The 13,858-nt window shown below is 52.0% G+C and overlaps 1 protein-coding gene across 1 annotated transcript in view; it reads right to left on the reverse strand.

Annotated features, from left to right (window-relative positions):
- LOC141059269 (uncharacterized) overlaps nt 1-13,858 on the reverse strand; it is a 1,095,346-nt gene that overhangs the window by 158,424 nt on the left and 923,064 nt on the right. The window lies entirely within an intron of this gene.

Genomic DNA, 13,858 nt, shown 5'->3' on the forward strand with positions numbered 1-13,858 from the left:
CAGTCAGCCAGAGCCACCAGACTACTACCCCTAATATCCCACATCATCCCGTCAGCCAGAGCCACCAGACTACTACCCCTAATATCCCACATCATCCAGTCAGCCAGAGCCACCAGACTACTACCCCTAATATCCCACATCATCCCGACAGCCAGATCTACTGGACTACTACCACTAATATCCCACATCATCCCATCAGCCAGAGCCACCGGACTACTACCCCTAATATCCCACATCATCCAGTCAGCCAGAGCCACCAGACTACTACCCCTAATATCCCACATCATCCAGTCAGCCAGAGCCACCAGACTACTACCGCTAATATCCCACATCATCCCCTCAGCCAGAACCACCGGACTACTACCCCTAGTATCCAACATTATCCCGTCAGCCAGAGCCACCGGACTACTACCCCTAATATCCCACATCATCCCATCAGCCAGAGCCACCGGAATACTACCACTAATATCCCACATCATCCCATCAGCCAGAGCCACCGGACTACTACCCCTAATATCCCACATCATCCCGTCAGCCAGAGCCACCGGACTACTACCCCTAATATCCCACATCATCCCGTCAGCCAGAGCCACCGGACTACTACCACTAATATCCCACATCATCCCATCAGCCAGAGCCACCGGACTACTACCACTAATATCCCACATCATCCCGTCAGCCAGAGCCACCGGACTACTACCCCTAATATCCCACATCATCCCGTCAGCCAGAGCCACCGGACTACTACCCCTAATATCCTACATCATCCCGTCAGCCAGAGCCACCGGACTACTACCCCTAATATCCCACATCATCCCGTCAGCCAGAGCCACCAGACTACTACCACTAATATCCCACATCATCCCGTCAGCCAGAGCCACCGGACTACTACCCCTAATATCCCACATCATCCCGTCAGCCAGGGCCACCAAACTACTACCCCTAATATCCCACATCATCCCATCAGCCAGAGCTACCGGACAATTACCACTAATATCCCACATCATCCCATCAGTCAGAGCCACCGGACTACTACCACTAATATCCCACATCATCCCATCAGCCAGAGCCACCGGACTACTACCACTAATATCCCACATCATCCTATCAGCCAGAGCCACCGGACTACTACCCCTAATATCCCACATCATCCCTTCAGCCAGAGCTACCGGACTACTACCCCTAATATCCCACATCATCCCGTCAGCCAGGGCCACCGGACTACTACCAGTAATATCCCACATCATCCCATCAGCCAGAGCCACCGGACTACTACCACTAATATCCCACATCATCCCATCAGCCAGAGTCACCGGAAAACTACCCCTAATATCCCACATCGTCCCTTCAGCCAGAGGCACCGGACTACTATCACTAATATCCCACATCATCCCGTCACCCAGAGCCACCGGACTACTACCCCGAATATCCCACATCATCCCGTCAGCCAGAGCCACCGGACTACTACCCCTAATATCCCACATCATCCCGTCAGCCAGGGCCACCGGACAACTACCCCTAATATCCCACATCATCCCGTCAGCCAGGGCCACCGGACTACTACCACTAATATCCCACATCATCCCATCAACCAGAGCCACCGGACTACTACCACTAATATCCCACATCATCCCATCAGCCAGAGTCACCGGACAACTACCCCTAATATCCCACATCGTCCCTTCAGCCAGAGGCACCGGACTACTACCCCTAATATCCCACATCATCCCGTCAGCCAGAGCCACCGGACTACTACCCCTAATATCCCACATCATCCCGTCAGCCAGAGCCACCGGACTACTACCCCTAATATTCCACATCATCCCGTCAGAGCCACCGGACTACTACCCCTAATATCCCACATCATCCCGTCATCCAGAGCCACCGGACTACTACCCCTCATATTCCACATCATCCCGTCAGAGCCATCGGACTACTACCCCTAATATCCCACATCATCCCATCAGCCAGAGCTACCGGACTACTACCCCTAATATCCCACATCATCCCGTCAGCCAGGGCCACCGGACTACTACCCCTAATATCCCATATCATCCCGTCAGACAGAGCCACCGGACTACTACCCCTAATATACCACATCATCCCGACAGCCAGAGCTACTGGACAACTACCCATAATATCCCACATCATCCCGTCAGCCAGAGTTACCGGACTACTACCCCTAATATCCCACATCATCCCATCAGCCAGAGCCACCGGACTACTACCCCTAATATCCCACATCATCCAGTCAGCCAGAGCCACCGGACTACTACCCCTAATATCCCACATCATCCCGTCAGTCAGAGTCACCGGACTACTACCCCTAATATCCCACATAATCCCATCAGCTAGAGCCACTGGACTACTACCCCTAATATCCCACATCATCCCGTCAGCCAGAGCCACCGGAATACTACCACTAATATCCCACATCATCCCATCAGCCAGAGCCACCGGACTACTACCACTAATATCCCACATCATCCCGTCAGCCAGAGCCACCGGAATACTACCACTAATATCCCACATCATCCCATCAGCCAGAGCCACCGGACAACTACCCCTAATATCCCACATCATCCAGTCAGCCAGAGCCACCGGACTACTACCCCTAATATCCCACATAATCCCATCAGCTAGAGCCACTGGACTACTACCCCTAATATCCCACATCATCCCGTCAGCCAGAGCCACCGGAATACTACCACTAATATCCCACATCATCCCATCAGCCAGAGCCACCGGACTACTACCACTAATATCCCACATCATCCCGTCAGCCAGAGCCACCGGAATACTACCACTAATATCCCACATCATCCCATCAGCCAGAGCCACCGGACTACTACCCCTAATATCCCACATCATCCCGTCAGCCAGAGCCACCGGACTACTACCCCTAATATCCCACATCATCCCATCAGCCAGAGCCACCGGACTACTACCCCTAATATCCCACATCATCCCGTCAGCCAGAGCCACCGGACTACTACCCCTAATATCCCACATCATCCCGTCAGCCAGAGCCACCGGACTACTACCACTAATATCCCACATCATCCCGTCAGCCAGAGCCACCGGAATACTACCACTAATATCCCACATCATCCCGTCAGCCAGAGCCACCGGACTACTACCCCTAATATCCCACATCATCCCGTCAGCCAGAGCCACCGGACTACTACCCCTAATATCCCACATCATCCCGTCAGCCAGAGCCACCGGACTACTACCCCTAATATCCCACATCATCCCGTCAGCCAGAGCCACCGGACTACTCCCCCTAATATCCCACATCATCCCGTCAGCCAGAGCCACCAAACTACTACCCCTAATATCCCACATCATCCCATCAGCCAGAGCCACCGGACTACTACCCCTAATATCCCACATCATCCCGTCAGCCAGAGCCACCGGACTACTACCACTAATATCCCACATCATCCCATCAGTCAGAGCCACCGGACTACTACCACTAATATCCCACATCATCCCGTCAGCCAGAGCCACCGGACTACTACCCCTAATATCCCACATCATCCCGTCAGCCAGAGCCACCGGACTACTACCCCTAATATCCCACATCATCCCGTCAGCCAGAGCCACCGGACTACTACCCCTAATATCCCACATCATCCCGTCAGCCAGAGCCACCGGACTACTACCCCTAATATCCCACATCATCCCGTCAGCCAGAGCCACCAAACTACTACCCCTAATATCCCACATCATCCCATCAGCCAGAGCCACCGGACTACTACCCCTAATATCCCACATCATCCCGTCAGCCAGGGCCACCAAACTACTACCCCTAATATCCCACATCATCCCGTCAGCCAGAGCTACCGGACAACTACCACTAATATCCCACATCATCCCATCAGTCAGAGCCACCGGACTACTACCACTAATATCCCACATCATCCCATCAGCCAGAGCCACCGGACTACTACCCCTAATATCCCACATCATCCTTTCAGCCAGAGCTACCGGACTACTACCCCTAATATCCCACATCATCCCGTCAGCCAGGGCCACCGGACTACTACCACTAATATCCCACATGATCCCATCAGCCAGAGTCACCGGAAAACTACCCCTAATATCCCACATCGTCCCTTCAGCCAGAGGCACCGGACTACTACCCCTAATATCCCACATCATCCCGTCAGCCATAGCCACCGGACTACTACCCCTAATATCCCACATCATCCCGTCACAGCCGCCGGACTACTACCCCTAATATTCCACATCATCCCGTCAGCCAGAGCCACCGGACTACTACCCCTAATATTCCACATCATCCCGTCAGAGCCACCGGACTACTACCCCTAATATCCCACATCATCCCGTCATCCAGAGCCACCGGACTACTACCCCTAATATTCCACATCATCCCGTCAGCCAGAGCCACCGGACTACTACCCCTAATATTCCACATCATCCCGTCAGAGCCACCGGACTACTACCCCTAATATCCCACATCATCCCGTCATCCAGAGCCATCGGACTACTACCCCTAATATCCCATATCATCCCATCAGCCAGAGCTACCGGACTACTACCACTAATATCCCACATCATCCCGTCAGCCAGGGCCACCGGACTACTACCCCTAATATCCCACATCATCCCGTCAGACAGAGCCACCGGACTACTACCCCTAATATCCCACATCATCCCGACAGCCAGAGCTACTGGACTAATACCCATAATATCCCACATCATCCCGTCAGCCAGAGTTACCGGACTACTTCCCCTAATATCCCACATCATCCAGTCAGCCAGAGCCACCGGACTACTACCCCTAATATCCCACATCATCCCGTCAGCCAGAGTCACCGGACTACTACCCCTAATATCCCACATCATCCCGTCAGCTAGAGCCACTGGACTACTACCCCTAATATCCCACATCATCCCGTCAGCCAGAGCCACCGGAATACTACCACTAATATCCCACATCATCCCATCAGCCAGAGCCACCGGACTACTACCACTAATATCCCACATCATCCCGTCAGCCAGAGCCACCGGACTACTACCCCTAATATTTCACATCATCCCATCAGCCAGAGCCACCGGACTACTACCCCTAATATCCCACATCATCCCGTCAGCCAGAGCCACCGGAATACTACCACTAATATCCCACATCATCCCATCAGCCAGAGCCACCGGACTACTACCCCTAATATCCCACATCATCCCGTCAGCCAGAGCCACCGGACTACTACCCCTAATATCCCACATCATCCCATCAGCCAGAGCCACCGGACTACTACCACTAATATCCCACATCATCCCGTCAGCCAGAGCCACCGGAATACTACCACTAATATCCCACATCATCCCGTCAGCCAGAGCCACCGGACTACTACCCCTAATATCTCACATCATCCCGTCAGCCAGAGCCACCGGACTACTACCACTAATATCCCACATCATCCCGTCAGCCAGAGCCACCGGACTACTACCACTAATATCCCACATCATCCCGTCAGCCAGAGCCACCGGACTACTACCACTAATATCCCACATCATCCCATCAGCCAGAGCCACCGGACTACTACCACTAATATCCCACATCATCTCGTCAGCCAGAGCCACCGGACTACTACCACTAATATCCCACATCATCCCATCAGCCAGAGCCACCGGACTACTACCACTAATATCCCACATCATCCCATCAGCCAGAGCCACCAGACTACTACCCCTAATATCCCACATCATCCCGTCAGCCAGAGCCACCGGACTACTACCCCTAATATCCCACATCATCCCGTCAGTCAGAGCCACCGGACTACTACCCCTAATATCCCACATCATCCCGTCAGCCAGAGCCACCGGACTACTACCCCTAATATCCCACATCATCCCGTCAGTCAGAGCCACCGGACTACTACCCCTAATATCCCACATCATCCCGTCAGCCAGAGCCACCAGACTACTACCCCTAATATCCCACATCATCCCGACAGCCAGAGCTACTTGACTACTACCACTAATATCCCACATCATCCCATCAGCCTGAGCCACCGGGCTACTACCACTAATATCCCACATCATCCCGTCAGCCAGAGCCACCGGACTACTACCCCTAATATCCCACATCATCCCGTCAGCCAGGGCCACCGGACTACTACCGCTAATATCCCACATCATCCCGTCAGCCAGAGCCACCGGACTACTACCCCTAATATCCCACATCATCCCATCAGCCAGAGCCACCGGACTACTACCCCTAATATCCCACATCATCCCGTCAGAGCCACCGGACTAGTACCCCTAATATCCCACATCATCCCGTCAGCCAGAGCCACCGGACTACTACCCCTAATATCCCACATCATCCCGTCATCCAGAGCCACCGAACTACTACCACTAACGTCCCACGTCATCCCGTCAGCCAGAGCCACCGCACTACTACCCCTAATATCCCACATCATCCCATCAGCCAGAGCCACCGGACTACTACCCCTAATATCCCACATCATCCCGTCAGCCAGAGCCACCGGACTACTACCCCTAATATCCCACATCATCCCATCAGCCAGAGCCACCGGACTACTACCCCTAATATCCCACATCATCCCGTCAGCCAGAGCCACCAGACTACTACCCCTAATATCCTACATCATCCCGACAGCCAGAGCTACTGGACTACTACCACTAATATCCCACATCATCCCATCAGCCAGAGCCACCAGACTACTACCCCTAATATCCCACATCGTCCCATCAGCCAGAGCCACCGGGCTACTACCACTAATATCCCACATCATCCCGTCAGCCAGAGCCACCGGACTACTACCCATAATATCCCACATCATCCCGACAGCCAGAGCTACTGGACTACTACCCATAATATCCCACATCATCCCGTCAGCCAGAGCTACCGGACTACTACCCCTAATATCCCACATCATCCCGACAGCCAGAGCCACCGGACTACTACCTCTAATATCCCACATCGTCCCATCAGCCAGAGCCACCGGACTACTACCTCTAATATCCCACATCGTCCCATCAGCCAGAGCCACCGGACTACTACCCCTAATATCCCACATCATCCCGTCAGCCAGAGCTACCGGACTACTACCCCTAATATCCCACATCATCCCATAAGCCAGAGCCACCGGACTACTACCCCTGATATCCCACATCATCCAGTCAGCCAGAGCCACCGGACTACTACCCCTAATATCCCACATCATCCCGTCAGCCAGAGTCACCGGACTACTACCCCTAATATCCCACATCATCCCGTCAGCCAGAGCCACCAGACTACTACCTCTAATATCCCACATCATCCCATCAGCCAGAGCCACCGGATTACTATCCCTAATATCCCACATCATCCCGTCAGCCAGAGCCACTGGACTACTACCCCTAATATCCCACATCATCCCGTCAGAGCCACCGGACTACTACCCCTAATATCCCACATCATCCCATCAGCCAGAGCCACCGGACTACTACCCCTAATTTCCCACATCATCCTGTCAGCCAGAGCCACCGGACTACTACCCCTAATATCACACATCATCCCGTCAGCCAGAGCCACCGGACTACTACCCCTAATATCCCACATCATCCCGTCAGCCAGAGCCACCGGACTACTACCCCTAATATCCCACATCATCCCGTCAGCCAGAGCCACCGGACTACTACCCCTAATATCCCACATCATCCCATCAGCCAGAGCCACCGGACTACTACCACTAATATCCCACATCATCCCGTCAGCCAGAACCACCGGACTACTACCCCTAGTATCCCACATCATCCCATCAGCCAGAGCCACCGGACTACTACCACTAATATCCCACATCATCCTATCAGCCAGAGCCACCGGACTACTACCACTAATATCCCACATCATCCCGTCAGTCAGAGCCACCGGACTACTACCACTAATATCCCACATCATCCCGTCAGCCAGAGCCACCGGACTACTACCACTAATATCCCACATCATCCCATCAGCCAGAGCCACCGGACTACTACCACTAATATCCCACATCATCCCATCAGCCAGAGCCACCGGACTACTACCACTAATATCCCACATCATCCCATCAGCCAGAGCTACCGGACTACTACCACTAATATCCCACATCATCCCATCAGCCAGAGTCACCGGACTACTACCCCTAATATCCCACATCATCCCGTCAGCCAGAGCCACCGGACTACTACCCCTAATATCCCACATCATCCCGACAGCCAGAGCCACCGGACTACTACCCCTAATATCCCACATTGTCCCATCAGCCAGAGCCACCGGACTACTACCCCTAATATCCCACATCATCCCGACAGCCAGAGCTACTGGACTACTACCCCTAATATCCCACATCATCTCATCAGCCAGAGCCACCAGACTACTACCACTAATATCCCACATCATCCCGTCAGCCAGAGCTACCGGACTACTACCCCTAATATCCCACATCATCCCGACAGCCAGAGCTACTGGACTACTACCCATAATATCCCACATCATCCCGTCAGCCAGAGCTGCCGGACTACTACCACTAATATCCCACATCATCCCGACAGCCAGAGCTACTGGACTACTACCCATAATATCCCACATCATCCCGTCAGCCAGAGCTACCGGACTTCTACCCCTAATATCCCACATCATCCCGACAGCCAGATCTACTGGACTACTACCACTAATATCCCACATCATCCCATCAGCCAGAGCCACCGGACTACTACCCCTAATATCCCACATCATCCAGTCAGCCAGAGCCACCAGACTACTACCCCTAATATCCCACATCATCCCGTCAGCCAGAGCCACCGGACTACTCCCGCTAATATCCCACATCATCCCGTCAGCCATAGCCATCGGACTACTACCCCTAATATCCCACATCATCCCGTCAGCCAGAGCCACCGGACTACTACCCCTAATATCCCACATCATCCCGTCAGCCAGAGCCACCGGACTACTACCCCTAATATCCCACATCATCCCATCAGCCAGAACCACCGGACTACTACCCCTAGTATCCAACATTATCCCGTCTGCCAGAGCCACCGGACTACTACCCCTAATATCCCACATCATGCCGTCAGCCAGAGCCACCGGACTACTACCCCTAATATCCCACATCATCCCGTCAGCCAGAGCCACCGGACTACTGCCACTAATATCCCACGTCATTACGTCAGCCAGAGCCACCGGACTACTACCTCTAATATCCCACATCTTCCCGTCAGCCAGAGCCGCCGGACTACTACACCTAATATTCCACATCATCCCATCAGACAGAGCCACCGGACTACTACCCCTAATATCCCCATCATCCAGTCAGCCAGAACCACCGGACTACTACCACTAATATCCCACATCATCCCGTCAGCCAGAGCCACCGGACTACTACCCCTAATATCCCACATCATCCCGTCAGCCAGAGCCACCGGACTACTACCCCTAATATCCCACATCATCCCGCCAGCCAGAGCCACCGGACTACTACCACTAATATCCCACATCATCCCGTCACCCAGAGCCACCGGACTACTACCCCTAATATCCCACATCATCCCGTCAGCCAGAGCCACCGGACTACTACCCCTAATATCCCACATCATCCCGTCAGCCAGAGCCACCGGACTACTACCCCTAATATCCCACATCATCCCGTCAGCCAGAGCCACCGGACTACTACCACTAATATCCCACGTCATTACGTCAGCCAGAGCCACCGGACTACTACCTCTAATATCCCACATCTTCCCGTCAGCCAGAGCCGCCGGACTACTACACCTAATATTCCACATCATCCCATCAGACAGAGCCACTGGACTACTACCCCTAATATCCCCATCATCCAGTCAGCCAGAACCACCGGACTACTACCCTTAATATCCCACATCATGCCGTCAGCCAGAGCCACCGGACTACTACCACTAATATCCCACATCATCCTGCCAGCCAGAACCACCGGACTACTACCCCTAATATCCCACATCATCCCGCCAGCCAGAGCCACCGGACTACTACCACTAATATCCCACATCATCCCGTCACCCAGAGCCACCGGACTACTACCCCTAATATCCCACATCATCCCGTCAGCCAGAGCCACCGGACTACTACCCCTAATATCCCACATCATCCCGTCAGCCAGAGCCACCGGACTACTACCCCTAATATCCCACATCATCCCGTCAGCCAGAGCCACCGGACTACTACCACTAATATCCCCATCATCCAGTCAGCCAGAACCACCGGACTACTACCCCTAATATCCCACATCATCCCGTCAGCCAGAGCCACTGGACTACTACCCCTAATATCCCACATCATCCCGTCACCCAGAGCCACCGGACTACTACCACTAATATCCCACATCATCCCGCCAGCCAGAACCACCGGACTACTACCCCTAATATCCCACATCATCCCGCCAGCCAGAGCCACCGGACTACTACCCCTAATATCCCACATCATCCCGTCACCCAGAGCCACCGGACTACTACCACTAATATCCCACATCATCCCGTCAGCCAGAGCCACCGGACTACTACCCCTAATATCCCACATCATCCCTTCAGCCTGGGGTCAGAACCAGAGCACAGAGTGGAAATTGCCCTGACTTCCATACCAATGATCTCTTTAATAGAACCCTGGAGTGAGAATCAGAGCGCTGAGGGATTTACCATAACTTCCATACCGGAGATCCCTTTAAGAGAGGCCTGGGGTCAGTACCAAAGCGCAGAGTGGATTTGCCCTTACTTCCATCCCGGGTATCCCTTTAAGAGAGCCTTGGATCAGAACCAGAGCGCTGAGTGGATTTGCCCTGACCCAACTTGCATACCAATGATCCCTTTAATAGAACCCTGGGGTCAGAATCAGAGTACTGAGGGATTTGCACTAACTTCCATACAGGAGATCCCTTTAAGAGAGCCTGGGGTCAGAACCAGAACGCTGAGTGAAATTGCGCTAACTTCCATACCGGGGATCCCTTTAAGAGAGGCCTGGCGTCAGAACCAGAGCGCTGAGTGGATTTGCCTTAACTTCCACACCAATGTTCCCTTTAATGGAAGCCTGGGGTGAGAATCAGAGCGCTGAGGGATTTACCATAACTTCTATACCAGAGATCCCTTTAAGAGAGGCCTGGGGTCAGTACCAAAGCGCAGAGTGGATTTGCCCTCACTTCCGTACTGGGGATCCCTTAAAGAGGGGCCGGAGGTCAGAACCAGAGCGCTGAGTGGATTTGCCTTGACTTACATACCAATGGTCCCTTTAATAGAACCCTGGGGTCAGTACCAGAGCATTTGAAGGCAATTGCCGTGACTTCCATACCGGGGATCCCTTTAAGAGAGCCTGGGGTCAGAACCAGAACGCTGAGTGGAATTGCCCTAACTTCCATACCGGGGATGCCTTTAAGAGAGGCCTGGCGTCAGAACCAGAGTGCTTAGTGGAACGGTCCTAACTTCCATACCAGGGATGCCTTTAAGAGAGGCCTGTCGTCAGAACCAGAGCGCTGAGTGGATTTGCCCTGAGTTCCATACAGGAGATCCCTTTAAGAGAGCCTGGGGACAGTACCAGAGCATTTGAAGGCAATTGCCCTGACTTCCATACCAAGGATCCCTTTAAAGGGAATCTGTCACCCGTTTTTTCGGCTTGCAGCTGCCGGCATGGACATCGGGGGCTTATCTACAGCATTCTGTAATGCTGTAGATAAGCCTCCGATGTAACCTGAAAGATAAGAAAAACATGTTATATTATACTCACCGGGGTGGGCGGTCCGGTCCAGTGGGCGTTGCGGTCTGGTCCGACGCCTCCCTTCTTCATGGGATGACGTCCTCTTCTCCCGTCCTGTAATGGCTGCAGCGCAAGCGCACTGCCCTGTTGAGGGCAGAGCAGAGTCCTGCAGTGTGCAGGTGCCTGGAGAGGTCCGGCGCCTGCGCACTGCAGAATTCTGCTCTGCCCTCAACAGGGCAGTGCGCTTGCGCCGCAGCCATTACAGAACGGGAGAAGAGGACGTCGGAAGAAGGGAGGCGTCGGACCGGATCACAACGCCCACTGGACCGGACCGCCCACCCCGGTGAGTATAATATAACGTGTTTTTCTTATCTTTCAAGTTACACCGGAGGCTTATCTACAGCATTACAGAATGCTGTAGATAAGCCCCCGATGTCCATGCCGGCAGCTGCAAGCCGAAAAAAAGGGTGACAGATTCCCTTTAAGAGAGCCTGTGGTCAGAACCAGAATGCTGAGTGGAATTGCCCTAACTTCCATACCGGGGATCCCTTTAAGAGAGGCCAGGGGTCAGAACCAAAGCGCTGGATGGATTTGCTCTGACTTCCGTACCAATGATCCCTTTAAGAGGGAAGATATATGATGGAGGATGTGTGATGGGGATATAGGCACGGGAGGGGGTGATTCATTTCTGTCATGTGCTCTCTGCTCCTTTCTGGGGGGCAGACAATGGCTGGGGGCTTATGTTCCTGGGGATGCTAGATTTCTCCCACCATGTCAGTGTCTGCTGAGGTGTTGTCAAGTTGGAAAACTTGCTCATAGCAACCAATCACAGCTCAGCTTCTTTTAACTAGCTCTGGTGAAATGAGAGATGCTTAGTGATTGGTTGCAAGGAAAACTGTTGCTCATAGCAACCAATCATACCTCAGCTTCTTTTGAACAGCTCTGTTGAAAAGAAAGATGCTTCGTGATTGGTTGGTGATACGCACATACATACATTCAGTTTTATATATAGAGATTAGTAAATCAACACATATGCCATATAAACAGTTGCATATTATATTCCCTGAGCTTTAGAGGTGGGGAATAAACAAAGTTCATTCCTCTATTATATACATATATTACATGTTCATTCCCCACCTATAAAGCTCAGGGAATATAATAAACAGCTGTTTATATGGCATATGTGGTCATTCCTCTATTATCTACATATATTTCATCTTCATTCCCCACCTACCAAGCACAGGTAATATAATATACAGCTGTATATGGGATATGTGTTAATTCTCCTATTATCTACATATATTTCATGTTCATTTCATATCCAAGATACATAAGAAATCTGTAATACCTCTCCGTGTCTTTGGACCTATAAGTTACTATGTTCTTTCTTTTCCTTCAATCCTTTTCTTCATTCTTTTTAGTGTGTTCCTTACAGAAAAGCTTTTATAAAAAGCCTCAGACTTCTGTGTGTGACTCAGAGCTGAGATCTAACGTGATAGAAGATTACAGTGCGGGGAAGACGGGAAACCTTCATATAGACGGCCGGTGGGGATGGAGTCAGTGACCGACTCTGGACAGATATGTGTCTAGAGCCGTAGTAGAAGATGAAGATGTCGTCCTCATCATGAAGTAGTTATTTCTCCTGTCACGTGTAATGAATATCTCCTGCAGTATTGCTAATGCCGATTCCAGTGTCGGTAAATGAGATGAGAATTAGTGTTATGGAAGATGAGTCTATGAGGAACGTATTCAGCTGCCGACTCCGAGGAGGAAACTGCTTGTTGTCTGTGGCCTAAATATATAGGTTTTATTAGTAGATGTAAAGAAGAAAACTAAATACTGTAAAATAATAAATCTCCTCATATGTTTCCTTATTATCTCCAGTAATTGTATTATTACACAGGATTTTTATGATGTTACATCGGCTCATCTTCTTCTCATTCAGGTCTCTACAATATCGGATCCTCTCAGTGAAGATCTTCTATATAAGGCCAGAGTCACACTAGAGAGAAATACAGACGAGCGCGAAGCACAAAAACAACGCATTACACTCGGACCAATGTTTCTCTATGGGGCAGCTCCCATCAGCCAGTTTTTCACGGCCGTATTTTACTGGCTGAG

Source organism: Dendrobates tinctorius, unplaced genomic scaffold (genome assembly GCF_039654945.1).
Source record: "Dendrobates tinctorius isolate UK_male_01 unplaced genomic scaffold, ASM3965494v1 ptg000226l, whole genome shotgun sequence".
Lineage (NCBI taxonomy): Eukaryota > Metazoa > Chordata > Amphibia > Anura > Dendrobatidae > Dendrobates > Dendrobates tinctorius.